The following is a 17,226-nucleotide window of genomic DNA, read 5'->3' as shown; positions in this document are numbered from 1 at the left end:
AGTCACTGTTAGCTCTTACAGAAATGGCCAGTACAGTTATCTAGGGAGGTTGCTGTCACTGTTGCTCAGTTGCTAAGTCATGTCCCACTGTTTGCAACCCCATGGACTGCCTCACGCCTGCTTCCCTGGCCTCCACTATCTCCTAGTTTACTCAAATTCATGTCCACTGAATTGGTGATGCTATCTAACCTTCTCATCCTCTGTTGCTCCCTTCTCCTTCTGCCCTCAATCTCTCCCAGCATCAGGGTCTTTTCCAATGAGTCAGTTCTTCACATCAGATGGCCAAAGTATAGGAGCTTTAGCTTCTGCATTATCCTTCCAATGAATATTTGGGGTTGAATTTCCTTAGGATTGACTGGTTTGATCTCCCTGCAGTCCAAGGGACTCTTGTAAGTCATCTCCACACCACAATTGGAAAGCATCAATGCTTTGGCGCTCAGCCTTCTTAGTACATGCACTCTGCAGGGCTGTGTGGTCATCCCAATGGCCTCCAGCTCACCCAGGCTGCATACCTCTGCAAATGTCTGTTAGAGTCACACTTTCATTTCTCCCTAAAACTTCATTAGTCCTGCCACCTGGTTGAACACCATGCTGCTCTTTACATCCTCCTCAGCTCCAGGAGGAACCATCTGCTGTTGGCTTTCAGGTGCCTTTCCCTGGCTCTCTGCCTGGAAGGTTCTTGCCCCTGCTTGCTAGCCTGGTAAACTGGTAAGCCTGTCACCATTCAACATCCAGCTAGAGTGTCTCTTCCAGGTGTTGTGTCACTTCCTCCTTCGAACTGCCTTAGCACCCAAGACAACACTATCTACACAGGACAGTGCGAGTTTCTTGGAACCACTCATTCCATTTTGATGTCTGTATTTCCAGCACGGAATCTGGCAAACAGGTGCTCAGTCCATACTTAGACCTGCGTTCTAATCATCTCATCTGCAATTCCTATTTAGAACAGGGGGAGGGGAGGAGGAGCTTTAGATGAAAAAAGTTGTGTAAGCTGCCCTGGGAGAATCTATATGAAACCATGTTCAAACTTCAATTTGCTTTATGGAAACTCATCTTTAAACAAAGGAAAATGGGACCAGATGACATAGGGTCTCTTTTAGTTTCAAAGATCTTATCTAAGAGGAAAGTCCCTCCACATTCAATCCCCAGTTCACTCTCCCATGAATTTCTCTTACAACTTTTTTTTGTGGGGGTTGTTCTGGATTGTCATTGCCGCACGTGGGCTTTCTCTAGTTGCAGTGAGCAAGGGCTACTCTTCGTTGCAGTGCAGGGACTTCTCATTTGCATGGCTTCTCGTCTTGTAGCACGGGCTCTAGGGCACACCAGCTTCAGTGGTTGTGGCTCTTGGGTTCTAGAGCAGAAGCTCAATAGTTGTGGTGCAGTGGCTTAGTTGCTCTGAGGTATGTGGGATCTTCCCAGATCGGGGATCAAACTCACGTCTCCTGCACTGGCAGGTGGACTCCTATCTACTGTACCACCAGGGAAGTCCTCTCTTACACTTTCTGTCAACCAAGGGCCTATTTAGGTTAACAAATTACTCTTTTAACAAACTTCATTACTTGCTGGGAAAGCTAAGCCTTATTTACCCTTCAGTGCAAATTATTCTAAATAGAAATGTTGCTGTGGAAAGCCACATGCTGGGGGCAGTGAGAATACTTCATTGTTTGCTTATTGAAGTATAACTGACTTACAGTGTTATATTAGCTTCATTTTGTCTTTTGTTTATTGAAATATAAATGACTCACAATATTATATTAGTTTCAGGTGTACAACAGAATGACTTGATATTTTTGTACAATACAAAATGATCACCACATGGAGAAGCGTACTTTGAATGGAGGACTCTCCAGACATATAGGTTACAGCTCTAATGCTAATTAGTGCTTCTGCACTGCAATCCACTTTTGGCCCAAATTCCTGGCCTGTGCAAAGCCATTCTCCATGGTGTAAAGAATCTGGGCATCCTTGCCAGGCAAAGCTCATTTCAAATCCTGGCTCTGTCACATCCTGGCTCTATGACTTGGGTGCATTACTCAAATTAAAGAGAGTCTATTTTTTCACCCATAAAATGTGAGAGTGGTCTGGTGGTAGGATGGGAGGCCTAGTGGATACCAGTCATATATGGCACACTGTGGGGCCCTGAGGTTTGATCAGCTGGGGGCAACACACTTTCCAGGAGCTCCAGGAAAATCATCAACCCACAACCAGCCCCTGACCCTAGATCCTGGAGGGTCTTGCAGCTGAAGATTTCTTCCATTCCTAGCCTGCTTAACTATGGAAACCACTGCACTTTATAAAGCTGTGAAATACTCAGAATTTTTTATTTCAGACATAAAGTGCCAGAATCAGTTTTGCACCTGTAAACACTCTATCTCACCTTTGGAAGTGAAGCCCATAGAAGGTTATTTCTCAATGTGGGTGTTCAGAGCAGTTACACCTAGGTGCCATCTCAGACTCTCTGAATACGATCTCTGAGATGGGGATGAAGAGCCTACACTGAGTCAGGTCCTCCCAGGTAATCCTGGTACACGCACCCTGAACCCTTGCTTCTGCAAGTGCATCACCTGAGAGCTTGTAAGAAATGAATATGCTCAGGACTTGCCCAGACCTACTGAATCTGCACTTTTAAATAACTGTACTAAAATAGGCATAACACAGAATCTGCCATCTTAACTGTCTTTAAGTGTACAGTTCAGGAGTGTTAAGTCTATTCACATTGTTATGTGACCAATCTCCAGAAGTCTTTCCATCTCGCAAAACTGAAACTCTGTACCCATTAAGACAACTCTGCATTTCCTCCCTGCCCCCCTCACCAGCCAGTGGAAACCACACAGAACTGCAGTTTGACAAGCTCCCCAGCTGATTCATATGCCCATTAAAGGTTGAGAGGCACTGCCCTAAGTATGAGACCCAGACATCATAAAATCAGGAGCCACTGTGACTTTCTTGAGGCACCCAGGCTGTAATCTTGAGTCAGGCAATGGAAACCAGCCAGCAGAGCAATGACTAGACTCTGCAGACAATTCTGATGCATGCTAAAGTGGTTTGAGGACCCCTGCTTTAGACCAGTGATTTGCACACTTGCCTACACAATAAAACCATCTAGGAACTTCAAACTTCATGCCTGAGACCCATCCCAAACCAACTAACTCTAGTCTCTAAAGGCAGAGCCCAAGTAATCTGTATTTATGAAAGCTCTCTCAGTGATTCCGATAACTCAGTCAAGTTTCAGAACCACTGATCTGGACAGATGAAGGAGGCTGTTGGGATTCTGTGCCATGCATGGAATTCAGAGGGCAATGATATCTCTAGGGAAGGCATGTGAATGACTGCTCCATTAAAAAAAAAAAAAAAAGCTGGGGACTTCCCTGGTGGTCCAGTGGTAAAGAATCCACCTTGCAATGCAGGGGACTCAGGTTTGATCCTTGGTCGGGGAACTAAGATCCCACACAGCGTGAAGCAACTACACCTGCGTGCCACAACTACTGAAGCCCAAGAGCTCTGGAGCCTGTGTGCCGCAACCAGAGAGTCTGTGCCCTGCAACAAAAAAAAAGATCCTGTGTGCCACAACTGAGGGCTGAGGCAGCCAAGAAAATACATAAGGTAATTAACAAATTTTAAAAAGCTGGCCTTGTGAAAAGAAATGGCTGTCCTCTGAGAAGCCCTCATCCCTCCCATTGCCTGTCATTATTTCCTATCACAGGGCTCTGTTTATTTTCTTCATAGCATTTACAATTGGCAATTATCATGCTTCTTGTCTGCCTCCTCTCACTAAACCAACACCTGCCTCTGTGTAAGAGCCAGGTTCAGAGCTCTGGCTCACCTCCCCTTCTCACAGAGCCCCTGATAAATATTCCAGCGAGTCAATCAATCCTGCGATGTCACCGATTTTCCCTGCCTGGTGGCTTCTGACAGTGAAAGCGACTGCTAAACTGTCAGGACTGAGAGAATCATGGTGGGGTGGAGGGAGGAACTGGGGGTCTGCATGGAGCAGTCAAGGTCAGTGAGGGAGAGTTTTCCCAGGGGGAAGAGGCCAGTGCAGATAGCAGTGTAGATGGATTCACTGGGTGAAAATCAGAATTTTTCAACGAGTGGTAGGGACTTTGAGCTAGTGAAATCTTGACTACACAAATGTGAACTCATCTAGAACCTCCCAGCTAGTGATGCTTAGACAACACTACGTTTATACAACACTCTTCCACCTGACTCCCATCCCAGGTGGAATTCTGTAATGGAAAGAGCATAGATTTTGGAAGACCACATTCCAATTCTGCTCCCTCTTCTACCTGGCTGTTCAACAACAAGAAGTTACTTACGTGAGCTTCAGATTCCTCATCTTAAAAAAAAATGGAATAACAATGATTATCCCACAGATTACATAAAGCACCTGGAAAAGTGCCTGACAGAGCACAGCTCAAAGAATGTTAATTCCCCAATCTGCGATCTGGATTTACTAAACTGCTCTTTTACAAACCACTTCTTCCTTTACTTTTTTCTAAAAGTAATTTTTATTGGCATATAGTTGCTTTACAATGTTGTGATAGCTTCACTGATTCTCTGTATGTTTGAATGGCAAAAAAGAAAATCACACATTGACTTGTGGATTGTCTTCTATCACTGTATTGAGAGCTCTTGTATACTGAATATATGAAAAGGTGAAGGATTTATTGAACTTATTTCCCAGGCTAAATGGAAATGCCTTTGGGGACAGGAACATTACCCTCTGCTTCTTTCTGTCATCTGCACTGAATTCTGCAGTCAGACATGAAGATCTGAAATGGACTTCCCAGATCTCCCTGAGCCACTGTTGTGATGGGAAGCTGTGGTTGTTCCAGAATATTCTGCATCCCTGAGAGCAACCTCTACTCAAACGCAGCCCATCTGTGCATTCCTGACACTATGACTCTATCTCAATTCTGATGATACACTGTACTAATTGAACTAGGTTTTTCTCTTTTTTTAATTAACGTTTTCATACGCTTTAGATGACACCACCCATATGGCAGAAAGCGAACAGGAACTAAAAAGCCTCTTGATGAAAGTGAAAGTGGAGAGTGAAAAAGTTGGCTTAAAGCCCAACATTCAGAAAACGAAGATCATGGCATCTGGTCCCATCACTTCATGGGAAATAAATGGGGAAACAGTGGAAACAGTGTCAGACTTTATTTTTCTGGGCTCCAAAATCACTGCAGATGGTGACTGCAGCCATGAAATTAAAAGATGCTTACTCCTTGGAAGGAAAGTTATGACCAACCTAGATGGCATATTAAAAAGCAGAGACATTATTACTTTGCCAACAAAGGTCCGTCTAGTCAAGGCTATGGTTTTTCCAATGGTCATGTATGGATGTGAGAGTTGGATTGTGAAGAAAGCTGAGCGCCAAAGAATTGATGCTTTTGAACTGTGGTGTTGGAGAAGACTCTTGAGAGTCCCTTGGACTGCAAGGAGATCCAACCAGTCCATTCTGAAGGAGATCAGCCATGGGATTTCTTTGGAGGGAATGATGCTGAAGCTGAAACTCCAGTACTTTGGCCACCTCATGCGAAGAGTTGACTCACTGGAAAAGACTCTGATACTGGGAGGGATTGGGGGCAGGAGGAGAAGAGGACAACAGAGGATGAGATGGTTGGATGGCATCACTGACTCGATGGATGTGAGTCTGAGTGAACTCTTGGAGTTGTTGATGGACAGGGAGGCCTGGCGTGCTGCAATTCATGGGGTCGGAAAGAGTCGGACACGACTGAGCGACTGAACTGAACTGAACTGAACTGATATGCTCTATCTTTTAACAGAATTCAAAGTATTATAAAGAGGTACAACATCTTTCAATCATCAGGCTATTATTTAAGACAGTGTCAGGGAATGCAAATTTCTTCACCCAGTCTAATTTTCTCCTTTTCCTTTAGTAACAGAGCCCAAATTTTTGGCTGGTACATTGCAGTCCCACTAAAGGATGACATTTCTGATTCTCACGAGCAGTTGACTGAGTCAGGTGTTGGGGTATTTGCCATAGAGATGTGAGAATATTGTGTAGCACTTCTGGGTGAAGTCTCCTTATTAAGTGTTTATGTGTGTATTCTTCCTCATCTGTTGCCAGCTTGGAACATAGATAAGATGGCTGGAACACCAGTCACCTTCACAGACAATGAATACCAGGTCCATACTTTTCGAGATTACAGAGCTAACAACCAGAAGGAGACTGAGTTCTTAGAATGAATTCAGTACTCCTGGCCATGAAAACCCCAAACTGCCTGTAAAATCCCTTTGCAAGAGAAAGTGGCCAACTATTACATGAAGCTGAACTTAATTTGAACTAATCAGTTCAGTTCAATTCAGTCGCTCAGTCGTGTCCGACTCTTTGCGAACCCATGAATCGCAGCATGCCAGGCCTCCCTGTCTACCACCGACTCCTGGAGTTCACTCAGACTCATGTCCATCGAGTCAGTGATGCCATCCAACCATCTCATCCTCTGTCGTCCCCTTATCCTCCTGTCCCCAATCCCTCCCAGTATCAGAGTCTTTTCCAATCAGTCAAGTCATCACAAGAGGTGGCCAAAGTACTGGAGTTTTAGCTTCAGCATCATTCCCTCCAAAGAAATCCCAGGGCTGATCTCCTTCAGAATGGACTGGTTGGATCTCCTTGCAGTCCAAGGGACTCTCAAGAGTCTTCTCCAACACCACAGTTCAAAAGCATCAATTCTTTGGCGCTCAGCTTTCTTCACAATCCAACTCTCACATCCATACATGACCATTGGAAAAACCACAGCCTTGACTAGATGGACCTTTGTTGGCAAAGTAATATCTCTGCTTTTGAATATGCTATCTAGATTGGTCATAACTTTCCTTCCAAGGAGTAAGCGTCTTTTAATTTCATGGCTTCTGCATGTCACCATCTGCAGTGATTTTGGAGCCCAGAAAAATAAAGTCTGACACTGTTTCCCCATTTATTTCCCATGAAGTGATGGAACCAGATGCCATGATCTTCGTTTTCTGAATGTTGAGCTTTAAGCCAACGTTTTCACTCTCCACTTTCACTTTCATCAAGAGGCTTTTTAGTTCCTCTTCACTTTCTGCCATACGGGTGGTGTCATCTGCATACCTGAGGTTATTGATATTTCTCCCGGCAATCTTGATTCCACTTTGTGTTTCTTCCAGCTCAGCGTTTCTCATGATGTACTCTGCATATAAGTTAAATAAGCAGGGTGCCAATATACAGCCCTGACGTACTCCTTTTCCTATTTGGAACCAGTCTGTTGTTCCATGTCCAGTTCTAACGGTTGCTTCCTGATCTGCATATAGGTTTCTCAAGAGGCAGGTCAGGTGGTCTGGTATTCCCATCTCTCTCAGAATTTTCCACTAACATAGGTATAGTTAAATTATGTGTCTTGAATATTCAATTCACATAAAGGAAGTTTAATCACAAATAATTATTGAAGTGATTCCATAATGATCAAATAGTTTACAGTCTACTAACTGCACTGAACTACTGACTGACTATAGTATTTTGACTTGTAATGCAAATTTTAAAATATTAAGATACTTATGGAAATGTAGCTGATCTAAAAAGCCAGTTTTACACAGCACTGAATAGCCCTAAGCCTTTCTGGGCACCATATATTACCCCTTCAGGAAAACATATGTGAAAAAGCACCATAATAAAGTAAAAGCATTCTGTTGGTTTTATGGATTTTACTAGCTATTTTTATTTGTCTGAAGTTTTGAATAGATTTTAGGCACACTTATTGTGCTTGAAATTTTTCATCACTAGTAAGAAATAGTCTCTGTCCTAGAAACACATACATGCCCTTTTGGTTTTTGCTTTTTGTCAGAAAAGGAGCAGAGTGGGAGAGAAGCAGAGACAATATGAGATTAAGGAAATATAGGTTAAAGGCAGTGAAGTGAAAGGTCATGAAACTGGTCATTGGGAAACAAGGAAAAGCAGAACTTGGAGAATGGTGATGAGAGAGTGTGTCCTCTGGGCTGGCTGGTCATAGGGTAGAGATAACATCTGTTGGTTGAATGATGAATTTCTGATTACAAAGCCTGTGAATTATCTTACTCAGAAACACGTGTGGAAACACAGGGAAGGTTGCCAGGGGTTACTAGTTAAGAGAAGGGATGGCTAGGAAGGAATTGCAGGAGGCATTCTTTGGGATGATAGAAAAGATAATGTCTCTATACTCCAACTGTCTGAGATAATGAAGGTTGGCCAAGGTTGGGTCAAATATCAGGGAATGATTCAGATTTTGACCTCATAATATAATAATAATATAATACCTAATATAATATATATATTAGAGAGAGAGCAAGAGCAAGCCAGAGAGAGAAAGAATGATATAAAATTTTTTCCACATGTTGATTCTCTCACTGGGAGATGCCTTCCATAATAACAGCGCCTGGATAAGCCCTAGATTAAATGTTTGTTGAATTGATGCCTTGTTCTGAGCTGTGTAGTTTCCAGGTTCGACAGGGCTAAAAGGCGGTGATTTCCATTCTGAAGCGCCCCCCTGGCTGGAGTGGTGAGTTAGAGACCAAAGCACCAGGACTCTGTTTCTGAATGCCTGTCACATCCTTACATCCTTCCTCTCTCTCTCTCTCTCTTTCTCCCTCTCTTCTGGGCTGTCAACACTCAGGGCTCTTCTGAATGGTGGGAAACCTCATTTGCTCAGAAAACAAAATGGTATTGCAGGAATATGCTCTAGATTTCAAAGCACATCTAACCTTTAAGGGAACGTTTCCTGAACATCTTTCCCTGGATTGATGACAGCAAAATCCCAAACATATAATTGGAAAGACAGTGGCACTCGGAGAGTCCTGAATACATGTAGCCGCTCTGAATTTGAAAAACAAAGAATATTAAAAATGAGCAAAAATTTCACAGGATCAAGGGGTGTGGGATTCTGGAAATGAAGTTCTCTTTCTATTTTTGTTTCATCCCCAGTGCCTGAGGGTCTGGCAGGTACAAGTTTCAGTTACCAGGTCACATGTCTCTCTGAGTTTTCTCCAGAACTTCGAGTTATCTTGGCATCTCTTTTTGATATCCCATTGTTTTAGGACGAGGACCTTAGATGGACACTGTTAGTTCACTAACCACCATCTGTTTCTACTTCCTAATATACTTACATTGTCGTTCTGATATTTTCCAATTTCCTCTGCAATCCAGACATTTCAGGGAAAGCCGACCCCACCTCCAGCTCAAGAGGCGGGCTAGAGGCCACAAGCCCGTTACAGTTCCCTGGTCAGTTCATCGGTTCAGGGAAGTGCCTGTGACTCCAGATGAATCTCAGCGTCTTTCTTAGAATACAGGGACTGAGGCGCCCTATTCTCACTGGGAACAAGCCAGAAAACATTTGGCTCCCATTGCAGCTGGCGAAAGCTAATTAAACATTCGCCAGTGTTTCCTTTGTTCCTGGGCGCACAGGTCACTACATTTCCCAGCCTCCGTGGCCATATGGCTGAGTTCTAGCCAATGGAATGTGGGTCAAATCCCTGTCTCCCCTTTCAAGCTTGCTTGAGTGTTCCTCCCTCCTCTTTCCCCATCTGGTGACTGAGAGGAGAACCACAATGGAGAGAGCCTGGGTGACCACTTGGAGGACAGCGTACCAGGGCTGTTGCTTGACCAGGAACGCCAGACTGAACTGCATGGAAAAACAATTTTATATTATGTGAAATCACCAGAATTTTGAGGTTATCAGTTACAGTGTTAGTCTCTCCTGATTAGTTCACTTCTTTGCCTCTTTCCCTTTTTATGGTCTCATAAATCCTTTTTATTGATTAAACATGTTTGCATTGGGTTTTTTCCTGTTACTATTTAGAACATATGGATCCTGCCTTGCTCCCCATTTTAGGATTGCACTATGGCTTTCTGGTTTTGCTTTTGATACTTATTCAATTCAGTTTATTTCTGGCATTCAATTTCACCCTGCCTAGGGAGAGTGATCTTGTTTGGTCAATAGTTTAACTAGTGGCTGTGCTTAGATGCTCTGCCTGTTTTCTCTATTCACTAAATTAATTCTTGTTTTTTTCACTACAATTTGCTCTCCACTTAGGGATTGAGGATAATCACTACTGGCTCTATGTTGCTCCTGGTTAATTACTTAATGCTTCCTAATTACTTACTAAGGAAACCAGTAGCCAGATAATGTAACAAACAGCACAAGGTAAGAAAAGATAGAAACTTAGACAAGAGCGTCTCATCCTTACTTTCATGGGAGTTATATTTCTCTATGACCAGATCAAAGTATCCACGTTCCTTGTTCCCATTATTTTCACAGGGACCAAAAGACCTCGGAGGCAAATGGCAAGGGTCAAAAGAACGATTAAGTGATTTGATTTAATCCTTCACAGAGAACTATTTAGAACAAGCAGCCTCCTGCATTAACAGCAAAGGCCACACCTATGTCATATCCACATTCATAAACAAACCAATGTTAAGAAAGTGCCAAATAGGACCATAAGCAAGATCTTTTCTTTCTGCCCCAACCTTTCTTTCTCATAACACTTTACTGTCCAAGCCAAGGAAACCTTCCTGTGCCACTCACTCAATCAGATTAGATACGTTAAATATCATACCAACTATTTTTTAACCTATTAATTCTTCTTCCCATCTTTTCTACCCTCATTTGTATTGACCACTGGAATTACAAAAATGACTATGTCAAAATTTCCTTCCTCAAAGCATTTACAACCACATGAAGGAGACCAAACTCATGTTTAAATTTAGCGAAATGTGAAATGGGGCACAGAAAAGGACCACTTAGCCCAGTATAAAGCTCGTAAAGATTTCCAGTGGGGAAAAGATGCCTAAGCTAGACCATGAAAGCTGAGTACTGTCTGAACATAAACCATGAGGCAGAGATGCCAGCATCTGATGAGTGGAGGGACATATCCAGGTAGGATGCAGGAAGGCAGGTTTCTTTCCTCTCTTGTTCATGTTTTTGACTCCCTGTTCTAAATTCGTGATAATATATTCTGAGCTATTTTTAGTTCACTAAGCTTCTTCTGCTGTATTCTAGTGTTCAACCTGCTGAAAAAGATGTCCATATATGCATGTATGTGTATATATATAAAATATATACAGTTTATAAAATATATAGTTTATTATATATATACATATATATATAATCTGTTTGTTCTTAACCAATCTGTTATTTTTATAGTTTTCTGTTTCCTGCAAATATTTTCAATATTATTATTATTTTTTTAAATCCAGTAAGAAAAACAGCTTATCATCTGACACTGGAAGTCTATACAGCCTTTTCCCACTGTCCTGTTTCAGCTGATTCTCCCTCCTGATGTCTTTCTCTCTTGTGAGCTTGGTTACCTGTAACTGCACGTTTGCCACTGACCTTGAAGACTGCCTGTGAGGTTTCCCTATGGCCTGAGATGAATATGCATCCTCCTCTGGGTTTTGCATTTGCTGCTGTCAGTCTTAGAAACGCCACTACTTTGACTACCAAGTCAAACCAAATTTAAGGCGTGACTTTCTCTGGCTCTCTCAGATTGTATGTACCCAAATTCAAGTGCATGTGAGAGCTGTCCTGAGGCCAATTTTCTGTGGGATTATTTTTTCTTTTCCTTCTTCCTCCTGCTCTGCTCAGTTCCAAGTAGCACTTTCTAGTCTCTTGTGGTTGTGATGCAGAAGAGCATGTTTAATTCTACTTAACTCTCACTGATGTTATTGCAATTTGAGGTTAAAAGCTATAGGGATGGTCTTCCAGAACTGCCCTCCCTGTTGGATTTGACCTCTGTCCTTCCTGCCCCTCAGGGCTAACAACCTTGGTCAGTGGGGTGTTCTCTTCAGTTCTCTTCTGGCATCTGTAGTTTTGATTCACCATTCCTACCATCACCCCTTTCAATATTATTCAAAAACAGTCTTTTATTAAAAAAAAAAACCTGACGGAAAAATGCAGAACAGTGGCAGCTTGACTTTACTAAAGGATAAAAACGTTTATGATATGAGGCAATGTTTATTGTCAATGATTAACAACATAAATAATTTCAAGTGGCATTATTAGTCTGTAACACTGTATGAAATTCCACCTACAGCTGCCTCACTTTCTAGACACCAGACACCCAATTGGCAAATGTGTTTTGAATAATCAAGGATGCAGATGGTGTCATTAACTAGTATCTAATCACATAACCTTCAGTTTCTATTTTCTCACATCTGAAATGAGAAGGATGAATTCTGACCTCTGAAATAAGAAGGTCACTCCAGTTCAAAGAGTAGTCTGGCTCTTTCGGAGCTAATAATCTGGGCTAACAATATTTCAGCTCTTTTCTCTGGGGAAGGAAGAGAAAGACAGGTTTATCCAGTTACTATTTTTTCCTCTTCTCCATCCAAAAAAACAGGAGTTTGTAGCAACAAGCAAAAATATATCAATATAATAATACAGAAAAAATATATTGAGATTTTAAAATGAAAGGAAGGAAAAAAGAGATGAAAGCACAGGAGTTTATCCCATAATGTTTTATAGTTGGGTCGCAAAATCTATGCAGGACTTCCTAGCACTTCCTAACTTAGTGAAAACATGTACTATATTTCATATATATATATATCTAGTAGTTAATAGACTAAACAGAAAGCTCCCATATAAATGTGATTTCCAGTACAGAAAAGACTGATGGTATAATAGGCACTAAAGTGAAAGTGAAAGTGAAGTCGTGCCTGACTCTTTGCGACCCCGTGGACTGTAGCCCACCATGCTCCTCCGTCCATGGGACTCTCCAGGCAAGAATACTGGAGCATGGCAACTGGAGTAGGTTGCCATTTCTTTCTCCAGGGGATCTTCCCGACCCAGGAATTGAACCCAGGTCTCCCACATTGCAGGCGGACTCTTTAACCTCTGAGCCACCAGGGAAGCCCATAACAGTCATTACTACGTCTTTATTCTGCAGTCACAAGTTTTGGCAGATACTCACTGGTTAAGTTTAATGCTAACTGAGGTTCTACTATATACTATTTCAAATAGCACAGAAAATATGGCACATCTTGTCTGACCCATTGATTGAGTTTGATTTTGGACTCATCACCAACCTCCACAAGAGCATCTCACTCAAAGAAAGGTATTGCTCCAACCCCCTTAATATTGATAACATGCTTCCCTCAAAAGAAAAACCATTAAAGAATTTTAGGACATCCTAAAAAGAATTAAAGTTCTATAATCTGTCTTTCCCATCTACATTCAGTCAGGAGAAAGGAAGAGAGTTAAAGCCAACTCCTTTACCATGTGCTGGAAGGTCAGTTCTAATGCACTGAACCATCGGACATAGTAAGTGCATCTTCTTTTAAAAGATTTTTTTGATGTGGACTATTGTTAAAGTATTTTTGAATTTGTTACAATATTGCTTCTGTTTTATGTCTTGGTTTTCTTACTATAAGGGATGTAGGATTTTAGCTCCCTGACCAAGATTTGAACCTTCACTCCCTGCACTAAAAGATGAAGTCTTAACCACTGGACTGCCAGAGAAGTTCCTTACATGTATTTTAATTTTTCTTTCTTGATATTTTGTGACTCCAGTGGACTAGCTACTGTTGCCAAGACAATATGGGTTACTGCAGGGATCCAAAGGTATTTTTGCTTGTTTGTTTTAAAATAGTAATATGACAAAAATGGGAAAAGTAAGTATACAGAGTAAATTCAGCCCCTTTTCTCTTCAAAATGTATGAAATCTAGGTCCTCTGGTCATCTCTCTGATTATACAAGGGCTCATGAAGTGACTTTCCCAACTAGTATAGAGACTTTCTCCCAATCAGTAGGGCTGGCATTATCAGAGTCCTCTTCTCAATTTTCTGTTCTCAACTGAGAACCCTCTGAAAATGTGGGACATTGAATCTACACAATATTAACTACTCACCTGCAACATGTTTACCCACAAATGGAAAAATGCTTTCTTTATGTAAATAAAGATGACCAGAAAGGTCCAAAGTGTTATATTTCAGGGAACTTGTGAAGAGAAGAGAGAGAAATGCAGAGTGTAAACCATATAAATAAATTCAGTTGGGTTTGCAAAAGACTCAAATGCAAATAACAATCAAGATTCCACCATTAACCCAATTTTTTCTCTGTGATTATTCCTTCTAGTCAATATAATCTAAAAATGTTCAGACATGATGATGGACTCCAATCATCTTATGCCAAGAAGAACTGATGCCTCTACTTTCTGCAATACTACATAAAACTTCCTTAAAAACAGGTAACATATTTGCTTCCTACTAACTGAAATGCAGTATTTTAAAAATCAGAAGTCTACATACACATTAAGAAACCCTATAGTACAGGGCACTTTTTAATTAAACCTCCCAAAGCAGGATCTCCTTAAGACAAATCAATGATCAAGCAAAATGTCATGTTACTACCAGAATCCTGGAGATAACAAGTCTTTTAAGAACAACTAAAAACCAACTCAGGAACATCAGAAAAAAACTATTTTTAAAGACATATCTAGAAGCTCTAGGAAAGTGTATGTCTTATTCTGGGAAGCTCACTGGACCCCATTGGCTCCTGCTCCCAATAAATTATGCTGAGAGTGTGTCTGGAAGAATAAACATGAGACTGAGCATTCACAGGAACAGTATAGGTTTTACGTCCATGCACATTTTCACATGGTAATAAAAGAGCAGAACTCTGCTTCCATTGAAGGCAAGTGCTTCTCAGTTCAGTTCAGTTCAGTCACTCAGTCGTGTCTGACTCTTTGTGACACCATGAATTGCAGCTCGCCAGGCCTCCCTGTCCATCACCAACTCCCAAAGTTTACTCAAACTCATGTCCATTAAGTCGGTGATGCCATTCAACCATCTCATTCTCTGTCATCCCCTTCTCCTCCTGCCTTCAATCTTTCCCAGCATCAGGGTTGTTTCAGATGAGGCAGTTATTTGCACCAGGTGGCCAAAGTATTGGAGTTTCAACTTCAGCATCAGTCCTTCCAATGAATATTCAGGACTGATTTCCTGTACGTTAGACTGGTTGGATCTCCTTGCTGTCCAAGGAACTCTCAAGAGTCTTCTCCAACACCACAGTTCAAAAGCATTAATACTTCACTGCTCAGCTTTCTTTACCGTCCAACTCTCACATCCATACTTCACTACTGGAAAAACCATAGCTTTGATTAGACGGACCTTTGTTGGCAAAGTAATGTCTCTGCTTTTCAGTATGCTGTCTAGGTTGGTCATAAATTTTCTTCCAAGGAGCAACTGTCTTTTAATTTCATGGCTGTAGTCACCATCTGCAGTGATTTTGGAGCCCCCCCAAAATAAAGTCTTTCACTGTTTCCATTGTTTCTCCTTCTATTTGCCATGAAGTGATGGGATTGGATGCAGTGATCTTAGTTTCCTGACTGTTGAGCTTTAAGCCAACTTTTTCACTCTCCTCTTTCACTTTCATCAAGAGGCTCTTTAGTTCTTCGGTTTCTGCTATAAGGGTGATATTATTTGCATAACTGAGGTTATTGATATTTCTCCTGGCACTCTTGATTCCAGCTTGTGCTTCATTCAGCCCAGCATTTCTCGTGATGTCCTCTGCATATAAGTTAAATAAGCAGGGTGACAATATGCAGCCTTGACATACTCCTTTCCCAATTTGGAACCAGTCTGGTTCCATGTCCAGTTCTAACTGTTGCTTCTTGATCTGCGTACAGATTTATCAGGAGGCAGGTCAGGTGGTCTGGTATTCCCATCTCTTGAAGAATTTTCCACAGTTTGTTGTGATCCACACAGTTCCTATCACATAGGAACCTGGAATGTCAGGTCCATGAATCAAGGCAAATTGGAAGTGGTCAAACAGGAGACGGCAAGAGTGAACGTCGACATTCTAGGAATCAGGAAACTAAAATGGACTGGAATGGGTGAATTTAACTCAGATGACCATTATATCTACTACTGTGGGCAGGAATCCCTTAGAAGAAATGGAGTAGCCATCATGGTCAACAAAAGAGTCCAAATGCAGTACTTGGATGAAATCTCAAAAACGACAGAATGATCTCTGTTCCTTTCCAAGGCAAACCATTCAATATCATGGTAATCCAACCCTATGCCCCAACCAATAATGCTGAAGAAGATGAAGTTGAATGGTTCTATGAAGACCTACAAGACATTCTAGAACTAATACCCAAAAAAATGTTTATTATAGGGGACTGGAATGAAAAAGTAGGAAGTCAAGAAACACCTGGAGTAACAGGCAAATTTGGGCGTGGAGTACAGAATGAAGCAGGGCAAAGGCTAATAGAGTTTTGCCAAGAGAACGCACTGGTCATAGCAAACACCCTCTTCCAACAACACAAGAGAAGACTCTACACATGGACATCACCAGATGGTCAACACCAAAATCAGATTGATTATATTCTTTGCAGCCAAAGATGGAGAAGCTCTATACAGTCAACAAAAACAAGACCAGGAGCTGACTGTGGCTCAGATCATGAATGCCTTATTGCCAAATTCAGACTTAAATAGAAGAAAGTAGGGAAAACCAGTAGACCATTCAGGTATGATCTAAATCAAATCCCTTATGATTATACAGTGGAAGTGAGAAATAGATTTAAGGGACTAAATCTGATAGATAGAGTGCCTGGTAAACTATGGATGGAGGTTTGTGACATTGTACAGGAGACAGGGATCAAGACTATCTCCATGGAAAAGAAATGCAAAAAAGCAAAATGGCTGTCTGAGGAGGCCTTACAAATAGCTGTGAAAAGAAGAGAAGCGAAAAGCAAAGGAGAAAAGGAAAGATATAAGCATCTGAATGCAGAGTTCCAAAGAATAGCAAGAAGAGATAAGAAAGCCTTCCTCAGCGATCAAGCAAAGAAATAGAGGAAAAGAACAGAATGGGAAAGACTAGAGATCTCTTCAAGAAAATTAGAGATACCAAGGGAACATTTCATGCAAAGATGGGTTCGATAAAGGACAGAAATGGTATGGACCTAACAGAAGCAGAAGATATTAAGAAGAGGTGGCAAGAATACACAGAAGAACTGTACAAAAAAGATCTTCATGACCAAGATAATCATGATGGTGTGATCACTCACCTAGAGCCAGACATCCTGGAATGTGAAGTCAAGTGTGCCTTAGAAAGCATCACTACGAACAAAGCTAGTGGAGGTGATGAGCATCCAGTTGAGCTATTTTGCCGGGATCCAGCCCCGGTGGATCCAGGGAATTCGAAGTAGGGACGGAGTTGGCGAGGAGAGACTTATTTATAAAGAGAGATTAGTAAAGAATAGTGTAGTAGG

Source organism: Capra hircus, chromosome 27 (assembly GCF_001704415.2).
Source record: "Capra hircus breed San Clemente chromosome 27, ASM170441v1, whole genome shotgun sequence".
Classification (NCBI taxonomy): domain Eukaryota; kingdom Metazoa; phylum Chordata; class Mammalia; order Artiodactyla; family Bovidae; genus Capra; species Capra hircus.
This window is presented reverse-complemented; position numbering follows the sequence as displayed.